This window comes from Olea europaea, unplaced genomic scaffold (assembly GCF_002742605.1).
Source record: "Olea europaea var. sylvestris unplaced genomic scaffold, O_europaea_v1 scaffold231, whole genome shotgun sequence".
Classification (NCBI taxonomy): Eukaryota; Viridiplantae; Streptophyta; class Magnoliopsida; order Lamiales; family Oleaceae; genus Olea; species Olea europaea.
Genome location: NW_019241194.1, coordinates 527448 through 549240, shown reverse-complemented (window position 1 = coordinate 549240; position 21793 = coordinate 527448). Strand labels below are relative to the sequence as shown.

At 31.2% G+C, this 21793-nt stretch overlaps 1 pseudogene; it reads left to right on the top strand.

Annotated features, from left to right (window-relative positions):
• The first annotated feature begins 13354 nt into the window (after positions 1–13354).
• LOC111381461 lies at positions 13355–20407 on the top strand (annotated as a pseudogene).
• The last annotated feature ends 1386 nt before the right edge of the window (positions 20408–21793 follow it).

Genomic DNA, 21793 nt, shown 5'->3' with positions numbered 1-21793 from the left:
TTTGATTTAATTTATTATGAAATCCTCTAAATAGGAATGTGATTAAATAAAAGTTTCAAAAAATGTAAAATAACCATTTAAAATCAATTTACACAAACATTTAACCTTCAAACACAAGGAAAAAAGGGTAGAAAATAAAAAATAATAATAATAATAATTCACTTTGGTAATAGTGCCGTGCATTATTCTGCATTGTTCACTATTTTTTTAATTTTTTTTGTACATATGTCGAATTTATTACTATTAATCTTTTTTTTAAGAAAAATGTCTTTAGGAAAATAGAACCGTGTTCTGATACTAAACCGTAACACCCTCCAAATTTTTATAAATGCTGGTGTGTTAAGAAAAACTCAATTTTCTCTTTAATAATTGCGGAATGTCTCAAATAAAAAGAAATTCTTTATTTTCAACTATAAATATCAATTTAAACGCGAGATTTGACTTTCCAAAAATTTAAACACAATCAATGGACTAATTAAACAAATGAGTCTTTAAACAAATAAAACTAAAAATTAAATTTAGAGACATGAAAAGACAAACTTCCTCTTTAACTTCTTTTTCCTTTCATCGATTCACTTAGCAGTTCGCATCATCATCCCGCCACAATTCCAATCAGCCCGAACTAACCTATAAAAATTTGTAAGAGTGAGTATTCCAAAAACACCAAATAAAATATGTGCAGTTTTCTACACAATTATATAGCAAATAAAATCTACACTTCATACCACTCTACTCTTTATGGAGTATATCGATGACAAAGTGATAAACCCATCTTAGGTCCTCTTATAATCCCATAGGATTTCATCTCCCCTTTTATAGAGCCCAAAGGTCCACTGCAAATCCTTGCATACTTAATTGAATATAAAAGCACAAGAAAACGAAAACACTTGCACATAAAGTATCTCACTTTGTTTAATAATTAAAAGAATTCCAATATCTTTTCTACCTTCTCGACCGTGTCAATAAAATCATGATTGACTTTTCAAATTTAACTGTCATGTAAAATTTCTTGGTGGAAAATTATGGGACAATTGTACACTATTAATAATAATAAAGTAGTTAAGCCTTAGTACAAATTTTGATGGAAGAAAACATGTACCAAACTTGGATAGGAATTAAATTTTGGTAAAACAAATCATGATATGACACGTGTACTTGAATTGATATAAAATAAATAATAAATACTTATCTAACCAAAAATAGATTCCTAACCAACCGCTAAAAGTATGATCGCTATGTACCTACAAGTGACCATCAATATTAACAATCAACTAAATTAAATATATTAATTGTCAATTATTTTAAACTTCAATATCTCGGGTCCTATTTATCTTAGTTAACTTTTTCTCAAGCCTAAAATACATGATTCGATACGAGCTATCCAACGAGTACCATACTGATATACTTATTATCACTTTGTCAAAATAAAAATATTCGACCAAAACCATAGGATTTAGAACATATTTCACTTTAGTCTCTCAACTTTCAAAATAATAAAATATGATACATAGAAGACGTAAGTTTATATTCTAAAATTTTCGGGTTGCTACAATCTACCCTTCTTAAAAAATTTCATTGTGGAAATTAACTTAGTCGAAAAGCTTTGGATACATGACTTTGACATACTCATAATAGTACACAACATAAAGTAAGAAAACTCATAATCATATTAAAAGAATGACATCTCTTTTCATACCTCGGATCAATTGGACAGTGGTCGAATAGTGAGCATCACGTGCCAAGAATTCTTTACACATTATAGTATTAAAATTTTATGAAAACATTATCCTTAAACTCATAATCCTTATAAAAATATTTTGATTTAATTTATTACGAAATCCTCTAAAGCAAGAATGTCATTAAATAAAAGTTTCAAAAAATGTAAAATAACCATTTAAAATCAATTCACACAAACATTTAACCTTCAAACACAAGGAAAAAAGGGTAGGAAAAAAAATCCACTTTGGTAACAGTGCTGCCTATTATTTTGCATTGTTCACTATTTTTTTAATTTTGTTTGGTACATATGTCGAATTTATTACTATTATTCTTTTTTTTTAAAAGAAAAATGTCTACAGGAAAGTAGAACCGTGTCTTGATACCAAACTGTAACGCCCCCAAATTTTTATAAACGCTAGTGTGTTATGAAAAACTCAATTTTCTCCTTAATAATTGCAAAATATCTCAAATAAAAAGAAATTCTTTATTTTCAACCGTAAATATCAATTTAAACGCGAGATTAGACTCTCCAAAAATTTAAACACAATTAATGGACTAATTAAACAAATTAGTATTTAAACAAATAAAACTAACAATTAAATTTAGAGATATAAAAAAACAAACTAACTGTTTAACTTTTTTTTCCTTTCATCGATTCACTTGGCAGTCCGTATCATCATCCCGCCACGTTTCCAATCGGCCCGAACTAACCTGTAAAAATTTGTAACAGTGAGTATTCCAAAAACACCCAATAAGATATGTGCAATTTTCATACACAATTATATAACAAATAAAATATACATTTCTTACCACTCTACTCTTTATGGAGTATATCGATGACCAAGTGACACACCCATCTTATGTTCTCTTATAATCCCATAGGATTTCATCTCCCTTTTTATAAAGCCCAAAGGTCTACTAGAAATTCTTGCATACTTAATTAAATATAAAAGTATAAGAAAACGAAAACACTTATACATAAAGTATCTCACTTCATTTAATAATCAAAAGAATTCCAACATCTTTTCTACCTTCTTGACTGTGTCAATAAAATCATAATTGACTTTTCGAATTTATTTGTCGTGTAAAATTTCTGTGGAAAATTATGGGACAATTGCACACTATTTATAATAATAAAAAAAAAGTAGTTGATTCTTAGTACAAATTTTGATGGAAGAAAACATGTACCAAACTTGGATAGGAATTAAATTTTGGTGAGACAAATCATGATATGACACATGTACTTGATAATATATAATAAATACTTGTCTCACCAAAAATAGATTCCTAACCAACCACAAAAAGTATAATTGCTATGTACCTATAAGTGACCATCAATTTTAACAATCAACTAAATTAAATATATTAATTGTCAATTATTTTAAACTTCATTATCTCGGGTCCTATTTATCTTAATTAGCTTTTTCTCAAGCTTAAAATACATGATTAGACAAGAGCTATCCAACAAGTACTATACTGATATATTTATTAGCACTCTGTCAAAGTAAAAATATTCGACCAAAACCATAGGATTTAGAACATATTTCCCTTTAGTCCCTCAACTTTCAAAATAATAAAATATGATACATAGAACACGTAAGTTTATATTCTAAAATTTTCGGGGTGTTACAATCTCCCCTTCTTAAAAAATTTTGTCGTGGAAATTACCTTAGTCGAAAAGCTTTGGATACTTGACTTTGACATACTCATAATATTAAATAACATAAAGTAAGAAAACTCATAATCATATTAAAAGAATGACATCTCTTGTCATACCTCAGATCAATTGGAGAGTGGTCGAATAGTGTGCATCGCGTGCCAAGAATTCTTTACATATTACAGTATTAAGATTTTTATGAAAACATTATCCTTAAACTCATAATCCTTATAAAAATACTTTGATTTATTTTATTAAGAAGTACTCTAAAATAGGAATGCCATTAAATAAAAGTTTTAAAAAAATGTAAAATAACCATTGAAAATCAATTTACACAAATACTTAACCTTCAAACACAAGGGAAAACGGGTTGAAAATAAAAAATAAAAAAATCCACTTTGGTAACAGTGTCGCGCATTATTCTGCATTGTTCACTATTTTTTTTTTGTACATATGCCGAATTTATTACTATTATTCTTTTTTTTTTAAGAAAAATGTCTGTAGGAAAGTAGAATCGTATTCTGATACCAAACTGTTATGGCCCCAAATTTTTATAAACCATGGTGTCTTATGAAAAACTCAATTTTCTCCTTAATAATTGCGGAATGTCTCAAATGAAAAGAAATTCTTTATTTTCAACCATAAATATCAATTTAAACGCGAGATCTGACTTTCCAAAAATTTAAACACAATCAATAGACTAATTAATCAAATGAGTCCTTAAAAAAATAAAAATTAACAATTAAATTTAGAGACATGAAAAAAAAACTAACTATTTAACTTCTTTTTTCTTTCATCGATTCACTTGGCAGTCCGCATCATCATCTCGCCACAATTCCAATCGACCTGAACTAACCTGTAAAAATTTGTAAGAGTGAGTATTCCAAAAACATCAAATAAGATACATGCAGTTTTCATACACAATTATTTAGCAAATAAAATCTACACTTCATATCACTCTACTCTTTATGGAGTATATTGATGACCAAGTGATACACCCATGTTAGATCCTCATATAATCTCGTAGGATTTCTTCTCCCCTTTAATAGAGCCTGAAGGTCCACTACAAATCCTCGCATACTTAATTGAATATAAAAGCATAAAGAAACGAAAACACTTGCACATAAAGTATCTCACTTCGTTTAATAATTAAAAGAATTTCAATATCTTTTCTACCTTCTCGACCGTGACTATAAAATCGTGATTGACTATTCGAATTTATCTATCTTGTAAAATTTCTTGGTGGAAAATTATGGGACAATTGCACACTATTTATAATAAAGAAAAAGTAGTAGAGTCTTAGTGCAAATTTTGATGGAAGAAAACATGTACGAACTTGGATAGGAATTAAATTTTGGTAAAACAAATCATGATATGACACATGTACTTGAATTGATATAAAATATATAATAAATACTTATCTCACCAAAAATAGATTCCTAGCCAACCACTAAAAGTATGATCGCTATGTACCTACAAGTGACCATCAATATTAACAATCAACTAAATTAAATATATTAATTTTCAATTATTTTAAACTTCAATATCTTGGGTCCTATTTATCTTAATTAACTTTTTCTCAAGTCTAAAATATATTATTAGAAACAAGCTATCCAACGAGTGCCATACTGAATACCATACCGAAATACTTATTATCACTCTGTCAAATATATATATATATATAATCATATTTCACTTTAGTCTCTCAACTTTCAAAATAATAAAATATGATACATAGAACACGTATGTTTATATTCTATAATTTTTGGGGTGTTACAGTCTCCCCTTCTTAAAAAATTTCGTCGTGGAAATTAACTTAGTCGAAAAGCTTTGGATACTTGACTTTGACATACTCATAAGAGTACATAACATAAAGTAAGAAAACTCATAATCATATTAAAAGAATGACATCCCTGGTCATACCTCGGATCAATTGGAGAGTGGTCGAATAGTGAGCATTGCGTGCCAAGAATTCTTTACACAATACAGTATTAAATTTTTTATGAAAACATTATCCTTAAACTCATAATCCTTATAAAAATACTTTGATTTAATTTATTATGAAATCCTCTAAAATAGGAATGTCATTAAATAAAAGTTTGAAAAAAATGAAAAATCACCATTTAAAATCAATTTACACAAACATTTAACCTTCAACACACAAGGAAAAAAGGGTAGAAATTTTTTTTAAAAAATCCACTTTGTTAATAGTGCCGCGCATTATTCTGCATTGTTCACTATTTTTTGAATTTTTTTTTGTGCATATGTCAAATTTATTACTATTATTCTTTTTTTTTTTAAGAAAAATGTCTGCAGGAAAGCAGAACCCTGCTCTAATACCAAACTATAACGTCCCCAAAATTTTATAAACGCTGGTGTGGCACGAAATACTCAATTTTCTCTTTAATAATTGCGGAACGTCTCAAATAAAACGAAATTCTTCATTTTCGACTATAAATATCAATTTAAACGCGCGATATGAGTTTTTAAAAATTTAAACACAATCAATGGACTAATTAAACAAATGCGTCTTTGAACAAATAAAACTAACAATTAAATTTAGAGACATGAAAAAAACAAACTAAGTGTTTAACTTCATTTTCCTTTCATTGTTTGACTTGGCAATCCGCATCATCATCCCGCCACAATTTCAATCGGCCCGAACTGACTTGTAAAATTTGTAAGCGTGAGAATTCGAAAAACACCCAGTACGATACGTACAATTTTCATACACAATTATACAACAAATAAAATCTACACTTCTTACCACTCTACTCTACACACCCATCTTAGGTTCTCTTATAATCTCCTAGGATTTCATCTCCCTTTTTATAGAACCCGAAGGTCCACTGCCAATCCTTGCATATTTAATTGAATATAAAAGAATAAGAAAACGAAAACAATTGCACATAATGTATCTTACTTCGTCTAATAATTAAAAGAATTCCAATATCATTTCTACTTTCTCGAGCGTGTCGATAAAATCGTGATTGACTTTTTGATATTATTTGTTGTGTAAAATTTCTTGGTGGAAAATTATGGGACAATTGCAGACTATTTATAATTAAAAAAAAATTAGTTGAGTCTTCGTACAAATTTTGACGGAAGAAAACGTGTACCAAACTTGGATAGGGATTAAATTTTGGTAAAACAAATCATGATATAACACATATACTTGAATTGATATAAAATATATAATAAATACTTATCTCACCAAAAATAGATTCCTAACCAACCACTAAATGTATGATCTCTATGTACCTATACGTGACCATCAATATTAACAATCAACTAAATTAAATATAATAATTGACAATTTTTTTTAAACTTCAATATTTCAAGTCCTATTTATCTTAAATAATTTTTTCTCAAGCCTAAAATACATAATTAAATACAAGCTATCCAACAAGTACCATATTGATATACTTATTATCACTCTGTCAAAATCTAAATATTCGACCCAAAAACATAAGAATTTGCAACATATTTCACTTTAGTCCCTCAACTTTCAAAATAATAAAATATGATACACTAAACACATAAGTTTATATTCTAAAATTTTCGGGGCATTACAATCTCTCATTCTTAAAAAATTTCGTCGTGGAAATTAACTTAGTCGAAAAGCTTTGGATACTTGACTTTGACATACTCATAATAGTACATAACATAAAGTAAGAAAACTCATAAACGTATTAAAAGAATGACATCTCTTTTCCTACCTCGGATCAATTGGAGAGTGGTCGAATAGTGAGCATCACGTGCCAAGAATTCTTACACATTACAGTATTAAAATTTTTATAAAAACATTATCCTTAAACTCATAATCCTTATAAAAATATTTGGATTTAATTTATTACGAAAACCTCTAAAATAGGAATGTCATTAAATAAAAGTTTCCAAAAAATGTAAAATAACCATTTAAAATCAATTTAAACAAACATTTAACCTTCAAACACAAGGAAAAAAGGGTAGGAAAAAAATCCACTTTGGCAATAGTGCCGCGCATTATTCTACATTGTTCGCTATTTTTTTAAAAAAAAATTTTGTACATATGTCGAATTTATTACTATTTTTCTTTTTCTTTTTTTAAGAAAAATGTCTACAGGAAAGTAGAACTTTGCTTTGATACCAAATTTTAACGCCCCCAAAATTTTTATGAACTCTGGTGTGTTACGAAAAATTCAATTTTATCTTTAGTAATTGTGGAACGTCTCAAATAAAACGAAATTCTTCATTTTCGACCATAAATATCAATTTAAAGGCGAGATCCGAGTTTCTAAAAATTTAAACATAATCAATGGACTAATTAAACAAATGAGTCTTTGAGCAAATAAAATTAACAATTACATTTAGAGACATGAAAAGAAAACAAACTGTTTAACTTCTTTTTCCTTTCATTGATTTACTTCGCAATCCGCATCATCATCCCGCCACAATTTCAATCAGCCCAAACTAACCTGTAAAAATTTGTGAGATTGAGTATTCAGTAAGATACGTGTAATTTTCATACACAATTATATAGCAAATAAATTCTACAGTTCATACCTCTCTACTCTTTATGAAGTATATCGATGACCAAGTAACAAACCCATCTTAGATCCTTTTATAATTCCGTAGAATTTCATCTCCCTTTTTACAGAACCCGAAGGTCCACTGTCAATCCTTGCACATTCAATTGAATATAAAAGTATAAGGAAACGAAAACAATTGCACATACTGTATCTTACTTCGTCTAATAATTAAAAGAATTCCAATATCTTTTCTACTTTTTCGAGCGTGTCAATAAAATCGTGATTAACTTTTTGAAATTATCTGTCGTGTAAAATTTCTTGGTGGAAAATTATGGGACAATTGCACGCTATTTATAGTTAAAAAAAAAAAAAAGTAGTTGAGTCATAGTACCAATTTTGATGAAAGAAAACATGTACCAAACTTGGATAGGAATTAAATTTTGGTAAAACAAATCATTATATGACACGTGCGCTTGAATTGATATAAAATATATAATAAATGCTTATCTCACCAAAAATAGATTCCTAACCAACCACTAAAAGTATGATTTCTATGCACCTACACGTGACTATCAATATTAACAATCAACTAAATTAAATATAATAATTGACAATTTTTTTAAACTTTAATATCTCAGGTCCTATTTAACTAAATTAACTTTTTCTCAAGCCTAAAATACATGATTAAATACGAGCTATCCAACGAGTGTCATATTGATATACTTATAATCACTCTGTCAAAATCTAAATATTTGACTCAAAAACATAAGAATTTATTAGTCTTTCAACTTTCAAAATAATAAAATATGATATACTGAACACATAAGTTTATATTCTAAAATTTTCGGTGTATTACAATCTCCCTTTCTTAAAAAATTTCGTCGTGGAAATTAACTTAGTCGAAAAGCTTTGGATACTTGACTTTGACATTGAGATGGCAATTTGAACCGTCAAAATCTAAAATCGCGACTAACCGAACTGAATGGGGTGAAAAAAATCGAACCGATGGTGCAATGGGGTAGATATGGTTTTGATTTTAATGAACCGGTTCATGGCGGTACGGGTATGGTATTTACGCCGTCGAACCGAAATCGAACCGGCTACCCACTTAAAAAAAAAAGAGCCAAAAAAATAAATAAATAACACATACAATTGAATAGATTATTGGGCTTTACACTACTTTTCTATCCGGCCCAAAACAAAATCCCCCCCCCATTAAATCTACCCCACTTACCATTAGCCAAAATAGCATTAGTATGACAGTATATAAATGCAAACCTTACTTTCCACAAACCACAAACTCATGCACGGCTCCACTGCCTCCACAGTCCAAGTTGTCGTTGCCTCCGAAAATTTGATACATTTGTTAGCCATTCTATTACTGCTGATCATGTAAAAATAGAGTTCGACATTTTTCTAGATGAGCTAGTATTGCCAAGGATTGATGGTTTTGATTTATTGACTAGGTGGAAAGCAAATTCAATAAAATATCCAACTTTACAGAAGGTTTTAAGAGATTTATTAGCTATTCCAGTATTTACTGTGGCATCTGTGTCGACGTTTAGTACTAGTGGTAGATTTATGAGTGGCTTTAGACTGATATTCATGGTAGGATTTATTATTTCATATTTGTTATTTATACAATTCCTTTTATTGTTAATTTTTTTTTATTGTGTGTGGAAAATTATACCCTTCATCATACTTTAGAACTTGTGCAACGTTTGGCGAGAAAGAAGCTGACGAAGAGGTACATTTTTTTTATTTAAATCTTAGTTAAGACCATTATGAAATAGGTAGTATCGTTATATTCTCTACTTGCATTTCTTATTTACTATATAGGAATCAACTTTGAGTGCTGATCTATAATAGTAAGACTTGTGGGGAAGAATGAATTAAGTAACTTCGATGCATAACAATTAAGAATGAAGGAAAACTTTAGTATTGTTATATTAATAATATTGTTTGTTAAATTTGTATTTTGCAATTGAAAATTGGGATAATGTTTAGATTTTCGTTTAGAATATTGTTTGATAATGTTTGCATTTTCGTTTGGAATAGTGTTTTTGTTTTCATTGAATTTTTTCATAAATTGTTTAAATCAATTTGACGGATGAACCTATAAAAAATAATTTATTTTCTATAAAAAATAATTTATTTTCGTGGTTATTAACCAAACCGAACCGAACCAATTTACGTAGTTATGGTGCGATTATGATATGGTCAAAAAATTGGTGGCGCGGTTATGGTTTTGGCCGAACCGACGCATAACCGAACCGTTGCCAACCTTACTTTGACATACTCATAATAGTACATAACATAAAGTAAGAAAACTCATAATCATATTAAAAGAATGACATCTCTTTTCCTACCTCGGATCAATTGGAGAGTGGTCGAATAGTGAGTGTCACGTGCCAAGAATTCTTTACACATTACAGTATTAAAATTTTTATGAAAACATTATCCATAAACTCGTAATCCTTATAAAAATATTTTGATTTAATTTATTATGAAATCCTCTAAAATAGGAATGTCATTAAATAAAAGTTTTAAAAAAATGTAAAATAACCATTTAAAATCAATTTACACAAACATTTGACCTTCAAACACAAAGAAAAAAGGGTAGGAAAAAAAATCCACTTTGGTAATAGTGCCGTGCATTATTCTGCATTGTTCACTATTTTTTTTTTATTTTTTTGTACACATGTCAAATTTATTACTATTTTTCTTTTTCTTTTTTTTTTTTTAAGAAAAATGTCTACTGGAAAGTAGAACCGTGCTCTGATACCAAATTGTAACCCCCCAAAATTTTTATGAACGCTGGTGCGTTAAGAAAAACTCAATTTTCTCTTTAATAATTGCAGAACGTCTCAAATAAAATGAAATTCTTCATTTTCGACCATAAATATCAATTTAAAGGTGAGATCTGAGTTTCTAAAAATTTAAACACAATCAATGGACTAATTAAACAAATGAGTCTTTGAGCAAATAAAATTAACAATTAAATTTGGAGACATGAAAAAAACAAACTAGCTGTTTAACTTCTTTTTCCTTTCATTGATTTACTTGGCCATCCGCATCATCATCCCGCCATAATTCTAATCGAACCAAACTAACCTATAAAAATTTGTAAGAGTGAGTATTCGAAAAATACCCAGTAAGTTATGTGCAGTTTTTATACACAATTATATAGCAAATAAAATCTACATTTTATACCACTCCACTCTTTATGAAGTATATCGGTGACCAAGTGATACACCCATCTTAGGTCCTCTTATAATCTCGTAGGATTTCATCTCCCTTTTTATAGAACCCGAAGGTCCACTGCCAATCCTTGCATATTTAATTGAATATAAAAGCATAAGAAAATGAAAACAGTTGCACATAATGTATCTTACTTTGTCTAATAATTAAAAGAATTCCAATATCGTTTCTACTTTCTCGAGCGTGTCAATAAAATCGTGATTGACTTTTTGAAATTATCTGTCGTGTGAAATTTCTTGGTGCAAAATTATGGGACAATTGCATACTATTTATAGTAAAAAAAAGTAGTTGAGTCATAGTGCAAATTTTGATGGAAGAAAACGTGTACCAAACTTGGTTAGGAATTAAATTTTGGTAAAACAAATCATGATATGACACATGTAGTTGAATTGATATAAAATATATAATAAATACTTATCTCACCAAAAATAGATTCCTAACCAACCGCTAAAAGTATGATCTCTAATGTACCTACACGTGACATCAATGCTAACAATCAACCAAATTAAATATAATAATTGACAATTTTTTAAACTTCAATTTCTCGAGTCCTATTTATCAGAAATTTTTTTGTCTCAAGCCTAAAATACATGATTAAATACGTGCTTCTAAAAATTTAAACACAATCAATGGACTAATTAAACAAATGAGTCTTTGAACAAATAAAATTAACAATTAAATTTAGAGACATGAAAAAAACAAACTAACTGTTTAACTTCTTTTTCCTTTCATTGATTTACTTGGCAATCTGCATCATCATCCCGCCACAATTCCAATCGGACCGAACTAACATGTAAAAATTTGTAAGAGTGAGTATTCGAAAAATAACCAGTAAGATACGTGCAGTTTTCATACACAATTATATAGCAAGTAAAATCTACACTTTAGACCACTCTACTCTTTATGAAGTATATCGGTGACCAAGTGATACACCCATCTTAGGTCCTCTTATAATCCCATAGGATTTCATCTCCCCAAGTGTGATTTTGTAAATAATATACTTGGTTTGTCAACTATGAAATGGAACAAAAAACAAATGAAAGAAAAAGAAAAATATCTACCAACCGAGAGACATTACAAGAATGTAATTGTTTCGTTGAAGCAATAAGCAAACATAGTCCAATCATGTATAAAATTTCCAATGTTATATTGACAAAAAATGCTGAAAATGAAAACTTCCATTGGGTCTTGGTGGAGACCTAGGCCATCTCCAACCTTCCACAAAAATTTGCACCATTTTGCATCAAATCTTGCATTAAACAAAAAATTATCTCCAACATATTACACCAAAAGTTGCACCAAATGTATAGTGTTTAATAATTTTCTTCATTTTTTTAATTCTTAACAATTTATTTATCTAAAAAATTATCTATTTTTCTACTACATAAATTATTAAATAAATAATTACGTTTAGTTAAAAAAATATTGAATTCATTAATAAATTTAAAAAATGTAGTACAATTAATAGAAATAAAACAACTAAAAAAAATATTAAATTATAATATTAAAAAAATATGTAATACATTTAGAATCGCAATATCATGATATTACAAAGTCGAAATAGTATTCACAATTAATTATTATTGATTAAATAATTAAAATCTATTATAAATGGACATAACAATAATAATAATAATAATAATAATAATAACAACAACAACAACAACAACAACAACAACAACAACAACAACAACAACAACAACAACGAAAAAATTTAGAATTAAAATTTATTGTATAACAAATGGACAAATATACCCTTAACAAAAATTGGTGCAAAGTGGAAGAAAAAGGTGAAAAGTTATTTAACAATTTTGGTGCAAAATGATGTAAATGAATAGTATTGCACCAAAATGGTGCAGTGGGTTGGAGGAGATTTGCACCAAAAATTTGGTGAATTATGGTGCAAACGGATGGGGTTGGAGATGCTCTAAAAATCCCTCTATATTGACAATTAATGCTGAATTTGTCTTCCCTTTCATGTCATCTTATGTCTATAGTCATATTCCTAGAAAAGTCGTTTTCTACTCCCAAATTGTAGGGACTCAATTTTTATCAACATATTAATAACAATCACCAATGTCAAACTTAAAACCCCACTGACAAAGCTATATACCAAATTATTTTTATCAGTTCAAAGACCTATGACTACTCAAGTCCTAACTTACTTATCAGTCACTTGTCTAAAAACTTAAGCGGAAAGATTACATTTGTTTATTTAAACTTTGTCTTCAACACAGATATCGCTTGAGTATCAATTCTAGGCTGGACTCATTTTTTGCATGTGTAAGGGCCTTTGCTCAACTAATAAAAGTGACTCCAGGGATAGCATGCTTATCTTCTCCTAACCCATATTTTCTCGCATGTTTGTTTTTCATCTGAAAGCTCGAGCTGTTTGACACGGAACAAATTCTTAGCTAAAGTTTGTCTTTAAAATTCTTTTTAAGTCTCTGTGTTTAAGTTAATTGAAGGAATAACAATAATAAAAATGCATCCCCTAGCCCACCATTACCAGTTTATACATTCACTAATCGTCCATTAGACAAGCTGTTGAGCCTCCTTTCATTCACCTCGCTTAGTTGTTTATTCTTGTCTTCAAACTCCTTTGGACCAACTTCTTCCTCAGTTTATGTATTTATGTTTTTGTTGGAAGTTAGAATAGATATTTTAGCATCTTCTTCTTGTTGTTTCACCTGCAGATGGCTCGGAGAACATTATATTTCATTGCAATATTTTTTGCTCTTTCATCGAGTTTTTCTGCTCGACTTGCTTATGGACAAATTACAGATCCCCTGGAAGGTTTTCTGTTACATAGTTTATATATATACACACACACACACACACACACACACACATATATATATATACACACACACACATATATATATATATATATGCACACACACACACACATATATATGTGTGTGTGTGTGTGCATACATATATGTGTACACATATATGTACACACGCATATATATATATATATATGTGTGTGTGTGTGTGCATATATATATATATATATGTGTGTGTGTGTATATATATATATGTGTGTGTGTGTGTGTGTGTGTGTGTGTATATATATAAACTATGTAACAAGTGTGTTTCAATCTATCATTGTGACTACTGCAGTTACCGCTTTACTAGCAGTTCGTAGCCACCTAACTGACCCCTGGAAAAATCTCGGCAATTGGGATAAGAAGAAAGACCCGTGTGCCTCGAATTGGAATGGTGTGATATGCTTCACAAACTTAGGTGATAGATATATGCACGTTCAAGAATTGTACGTACTTCACTATTTAATGCTTCTTTCCAATGTTAGACCTCCCTTTTTCCGAGAACATTATGACAGTAGTACACCAATTCGCATACTATGGAAAATAGTTTCCTTGGATTATTTGGTTGTCTACCTTCTTATCATCCACATAAGTTGCATAATATTAACTAGGACTTCGTGATTAAGCTTATGGTGCTTTTGAAAAAGAACTTATTCCCTTCACCTGGTTATGCAGGCGTTTGATGCATTATAACCTCTCTGGTACATTAGCTCCTGAGCTGGGTCAGCTAGTTCATATGAAAAGATTGTGAGTCTCCACAGATTTGTATAACTTCTATTGTGTTATGTATTGTGAGATTTTCGATATCAGTTCCCCACTTTGATGTCAGGAACTTTATGTGGAACAATATCAGTGGCAGCATTCCGAAGGAGATTGGCAACATTACTGCTCTTGAGATCCTGTATGTAGATTGTCAAGATTTTATATACCTCTGACTCTGCTAAATGAATTTCTTGTTTATTGAGTGGTTATCAAACGTTTATATGATGAATCATGTTCTTTTTTATTCAATCAACAACAGAAACTGGTATATGGCATGGTGTTCTATGAAGTCTTTTAGATGAGATATAAAACAAACTATGCCTTTTGTTCAATAAGTTTGGGTTGGCATCATTCTTTTTCAACACCTTATTCAGTACATTGCTATGCCTTTTATAATAAATGCTATCACACAAATCTCAAGACGAGAACTTCCATTTCTAATGGATAGTCACAGCTTTTAGACATAATACTTAGTCTAGCCAACCAACTACTCCAGTCCTCCCAGCTGAGATATGATGTACGCTATGAGAATCTCTAACAACTCTTGTTTTATATTGCAGGCTTTTGAGTGAAAATCAACTATCAGGGCCATTACCTGGTGAACTTGGTTATCTTCCAAACTTGCATTTATTTCAGTTGGACCGGAACCAATTATCTGGATCAATCCCAAAATCATTTGTAAACTTGCCCAAAGTTCAACATTTGTGAGTTTCCCAAGTGTCTTTATAGTTGCAGAACATTTAGGCATATTTTAACATCAATCTGAAAATGCAGCCACATGAACAACAATTCATTCAGTGGCCAGCTTCCTCCTGAGCTTTCGTCCCTTCCTATTAAACACTTGTAAGTTTCATGCTTTAAATTGTAATTTTGTACTAATTTTGGCTGTAAAGAACGAATACTCTGAATTGGTGCAGTGCACCATAGTTGTTATGTTCTACTCATTAATATGTGACCTATGACAGCCTTTTGGATAACAACAAGTTAACGGGATATCTCCCAACAGAGTATTCAGAAATGCCGAACTTGACAATTCTGTATGTTCCGATTTTAGAACTTCAGTTTTTTCCAGTCCAAGGACTGGTTGCTCTATCAGATAAATCCTTTTCGCCTTTAATAATTTGTTGCCCTCCTCTACATATTGCAGTCAGCTTAACAATAATAACTTTGAGGGGAATGTGATTCCCGACTCTTATGCAAACATGTCCAAGCTCATAAAGTTGTAAGTCCTTTATCTTCGTTTCTTTTTTTCTCGTCAACTTGTCACGTGTCATAAAATTTGACTCTATTTTAGATCTAAACTTTGATGATCACGTAATTACTTGTATATGGTAGGAAGAGAAGACAATATATTTGCATCCATAAAATAGTAAATCGTTTTGATTCAAGCAGGAGTCTAGGGAATTGCAATTTGCGAGGAAAAGTACCTGATCTCAGTGGCATACGAAGCCTTCTTTACTTGTACGTCTCTAAGTTCCATTTAGAAAATCTGTCCCAAAGTGACATGATATCAAGTGCAAGTCTTGCATTGATGGGAAAAAATAAAATCGGCTTGCTTTGTTCTTGAATATAATTGTTCTCTTCCAGTTACAGAGATCTTAGTAAGAACCAACTTACTGGAAACATACCAGTAAACAGACTCTCTAACAATATCACAACCATGTAAGTAACATTATGGATGCTGCCATTGTGAGATATTATAGCCCTTTGTGCTAATACATCGCTTCATTGTATGACAATATTCCAGTAATCTATCAGAGAATCAGCTTGATGGTTATATTCCTTCCAATTTCTCTGGGCTTCCTCGTCTCCAGAAATTGTAAAGAATTGCAGCATTTTAGACTTTTTCCGTTCTCATGATTGTTGATTTTTCTCATTAGTTTTGTGCTTGAGAATAATGGGGTTTTTTTCCATAGGAGGTTGAATAATAATTTGCTGATCGGATCTGTTCCATCTACCATTTGGAAGGATAGAACTTTTACTTCTGACTCAAAACTTGAAATGTAAGGCTTGATAACTTCATTTTTTTCTGCACAAAACATGTCTTCTCAATTGTCAAATTTTATATGCTTTGTAATTTAAGAACTTCTCTCAAAAAAGGACATTATCTCTCTCTCTTTCGGCATGCAATTCTTTCAGTGTTCAAAAATGACGTAATCTATGCTTTTCTGATGTAAGTATCTAATTTTTCTTTGTTTTTTAACATATTATCGAAGTTTACTTAATCTAGAATAACACTTTGCAGAAATTTTCAGGACAATCTACTTTCGGATATTTCTGGTGTCCTAGAAGTCCCTCCAAATGTGACACTAATGTGAGTCCTTATTTGTATACATTATCAGCATCAGTAGCATCAGTTATTACCCATATTAGTTCCTCTGATTCCTCAAGCAATTAAAAATGGAAACATGATCAAATTTGTTAGTAGCAGAAGAAAAATGGTTGCATAATCCTATGACATTCTGATGAATCCCAAATGTTGAAATTTCAGGCTTCATGGAAATCCTGTTTGTCAAAATGCAACTCAAAGGAACATCGGTCTTCTTTGTGGGTCTGACTACGGAGATGATGATACAGCCACCATCGTGAACATACCAGTGTTAAATTGTCCATCTACTTGTCCTACTTTCTACGAATATATCCCAGTATTAACAGCTAAGTGCTTTTGTGCAATACCTTTTGGGGTAGGACTTCGGCTGAGAAGTCCTAGCATGTCTGACTTTCCTCCATACCGAGATCAATTCAAAGAGTACATAACTGGAAATGTTAAGTTGTATCCTTATCAGTTTTTCATTGACTCACTAGCTTGGGAAGAGGGTCCAAAGCTAAGAATGTTCTTGAAATTCTTCCCTCAGTTATCCAATGATTCTCATGAATTTAACAAAAGTGAAATTCAACGGATTGCAGACATATTTGCTACCATCGGTCTACCCGGGAATGATACATTTGGCCCATATGAACTCCTTAATTTTACTGCCAATGGACCTTATGTTAGTTTTTTAAACGGTAAGCCACTTTTAACTGATACTTCTCAGTAAAAGCAATCTTTGCTCTAAAATTGGATTGAATTGAATTGAAAATTCTGTTACTGTAGTGCCACTCCCATCTTTAAAGGGTAAAGGAATAAGCAAAGGCGCCTTGGCTGGAATCGTGTTGGGGTCCATCTTTTGTGCCAGCATGGTGTTTTTAGGTGCCGTACTTTTATTCTTAAAGAAGAATCAGCAGCTCCCACTCAATGCTGTGAAAAATAAATCGCGTGAGTCGCGCTTAATTATTCACATTAACAGGTCTTTTATTCATTTACATTATACATGACTTTTATCCATACGTTTTGTTTGTTTGTTAGTCGAAAAAGTTACAATAATAATGGATGGAGTGAAGGCATTCAGCTTTAAAGAGTTGCAAGCAGCAACAAGCGGATTTAGCATTGCTACTCAAGTTGGCGAAGGAGGATACGGAAAGGTCTTTAAAGGTACTTTAGCGGATGGCACTGTTGTCGCTATAAAGCGTGCACAACAAGGTTCTATGCAAGGTGACAAAGAGTTCTACACTGAGATAGAAATGTTGTCTCGTTTATATCACAAAAATCTGGTTTCATTGATCGGATATTGTGATGAGGACTACGAACAGGTACAATTCAATCTCAAATATATCTTCTCAGTACTTGGAGTGAATTTACCTTTTACAGTTCATGAATAAACTTTATCTAATATTTGTTTATTCTTTCTTTGTCTTGTTTGTGCATACAGATGTTGGTGTATGAGTTCATGCCAAATGGTTCATTACATGACCTCCTAGCTGGTAATGATCCATTCTTATTATTGCTTGTGTGTGTATTTCTACTAAATCTTGTTTATTCAGTTACTCAAGTTCCCTAAATTTATGTTTTCAAGTGAAAATTTCACTCGTGTTAACAGCTAGAGATAGATCACCTCTATGTTTTGCGACAAGATTACATATTGCACTAGGTTCGGCAAGAGGAATTCTTTACCTCCATACAGAAGCTGATCCTCCTGTTATTCATCGTGATATCAAGGCAAACAACATATTGTTGGACTCCAAGTGGACAGCCAAAGTATCTGATTTTGGAATCTCAAGGCTTGCACCAGTATCAGATGTCAAAAGAGTTACAGAAGCACACATCTTCACCAATGTGAAAGGAACACCAGTAAGATAAACTCTACCTATGGATTCGGGGAATTCATAAAAAATATTGAAATTTTGGGTTATCTACAAGAATTTTATTTTTGCCACTGTACTAGGTTTCATGTCATAAATTTGTCAAAAAGTTTATTCTAGATGTAAACTACTAAAACCCTCCTTTACGTGGCTTCGGACTGGCTGAGAAACAATAATTTGTTTCTAACGCAATGAGATCCTTCGAGAGAGCAACTTAAGAGGATCACTATGAGATTGATGGAATGATGTTCAAGCGATAAATTGTTTAGACAGTTTTAATATTCTTCATAGACATCATTCTCTTAAAAATTCTACTCAAGCATTGAACTTACCAACCAAAAGTAGTATAGAATAAGAATTGATGTTAAGATGACCTACTTACTACAGGGTGTCAAGCTTAGATATTTGAGAAAGTATATCTTAGAAATTTACTCGATCAAACTTTCATGTGGCATATTTAGGTTGATTAGTTTCTCTTATCGTCCTAGTAACAACAATCATTTTCGCGTTCTCTTTTCATATCCCTTTGGTATTAAAACAATGTTTTTATTTATATGCAGGGTTATCTTGATCCATAATATTTTTGACCCACAAGTTGACGGAAAAAAGCGATGTTTATAGCCTTGGTGTAGTATTTTTAGAAATCTTAACAGGGATGCAGCCTATATCTCATGGAAGGAACCTTGTGAGAGAGGTATCACAGGATTTCACTATGATAAACCCCATTAAGGATTTCATATAAAGTTTTTCCTATTCTTATTTTTAAGATCATATGCTTGCTTGACGAGATGAATGAGAAGGATCATACAATAGATTTATGAATTTCTATCTTCTGTGAACATGCATTACAAGATTCAAGTTCTTGCTTTGTCTTTTATCACATCATACATCATCTCATTAATTTCCACGATATGTACTTACAGGTTAACATGACATGTCAATTTGGAACGATGTTTTCCATCATAGACGAGAGTATGGGGCCATATCCTTCAGAGTGTATAAAGAAATTTATGCAATTGGCCATCAGGTGTTCTCAAGTTGAAACAAAGGATAGACCTTCTATGTTGGAAGTGGTGAGAGAGCTCGAAACCATATCTTCAGAGCTTCCAGAATGTAACAACACTGCATTGAAGTTAAACTTAAATGCCATAACTTCTGAATCCTTAGCCCCATCTTCTTCAGTCTACTCTACTTATGTCTCCAACAATCTCCTTGGAATTAACCTTGTTAGTGACGTCTTCCCTACCATCAAGCCTCGTTGATTAGTTCAATAATGATCATAGATCAGTAGCACTCTTTCAAATAGTGATTGTTTAAAAGAGACGATAGTTCTTTTCATTTAATTCAAATTTGTTCATAGGGACCTTCTCTTGTGAACTTTAACAATGCCTTCGGGTTAAAGAAAATGTTTGCTGTAATTTTACTTTTATTATGTCCTGTCTATGTTCATTTGAATAAACCTGAATGGCACTGCCCTTCGAAAGTGATATCCAATGTTTTTAACATCATATAGCTGTTTAAGATGGTATTCCTCGTACTATATTAGCTCAATAAAATTCCCATTAGTGTTGTCAATGATGCTCGGACTCTCCAAAAATGGCGAAGTATCCGTGTTGACACGAGACCAAAATTGGGACGTGATGCCATATGGCTAAGAATGCAAGAGCTAACACCAACTAACACTTCCATAAGAACCTTAAAAGGGAATTGTAGATCTGCAAAAACCCTCGACCTCCTCCCATTCACAAAAGCCCCAATTGGTCCAGCATCCACCACTACCACTACCACTACCCTATCCAACATCAATATCACCACCACCAGCACAGGGAATATAAACTTTGGTTGTCAAAGTGGGGATTAATTGTTTACTTTCAGTGCAAAAGGAAAGGCTTCTCGGGAAAGTATTATCGGCAAATCTAGAGGTGAAATTGGTAAAATGTCAATAGTGGCCAGTAAGTGGAGAGTACCGGAGTTGGATCATAGTCGGCATATTTTCCGACGAAGATAATTAAAAGATTAACCAATGTAATTCTGAAAACAATAAAACAAAGCTGAATAGATTTCTTCAAAATCCAAAAATGATAACAAATATTGAGACACACTTTTTTTTAAACAGCCATATTTACAGAAATAAGGAACAAGAATCTTATGCTCAAAAATCAAAATAACATGGAACAACATCTTGAAAAAGTACATGTATTATGTGAGCAGGAAGAAATAACAGAGAATTAGATCTGTAATAGACAAAATGCTCAAGGGCAGATTCTTTAAATGGAATCTAAAACCTTTGTCAATAGTTGGTAGAGTACAATCGAGGGAAGAATGTGTGATACAGTGATGAGCTATGCTACACTTACAAAGGTGGGTTACAAAGTTGGTTGACAAAATAACATCCACACTGATTATTTCAAAAACAAACTTTTAAATCATCTCAAATCAATAACTTGAATTTTGCCAACAAACATTGTAATCCAACTTTGTACAAGTAGCTTTATTGTACAGTGATGGTGATTTCAGTTAGTACTATAATTTGGGGACATTTGACATTGTGGTCCCTAAACTTTACTCCATATATCAAATTACTCTATAATTGAACTTTTTTAGCCTTCAAATCTCCAAACTACGCATTTAAGCCAATAAAAATGAAATTCATACACATATTGTCAATTTTTGGCTACATGACAATTTATTTGAAAGTTATTTTTGTTAATTCACTTCATTTCACTCTATTATACCACTACCAGATGTGGCTAAGTCAATAAAAAACAAAGAGACGTGCCTCGTCCTACAAAATGAGCACGTAGGCCAAATGAAGTGCAATCGAGTAAAAACATATAGTTCGATCACTTGGAACAAATAACTACATTTTATCA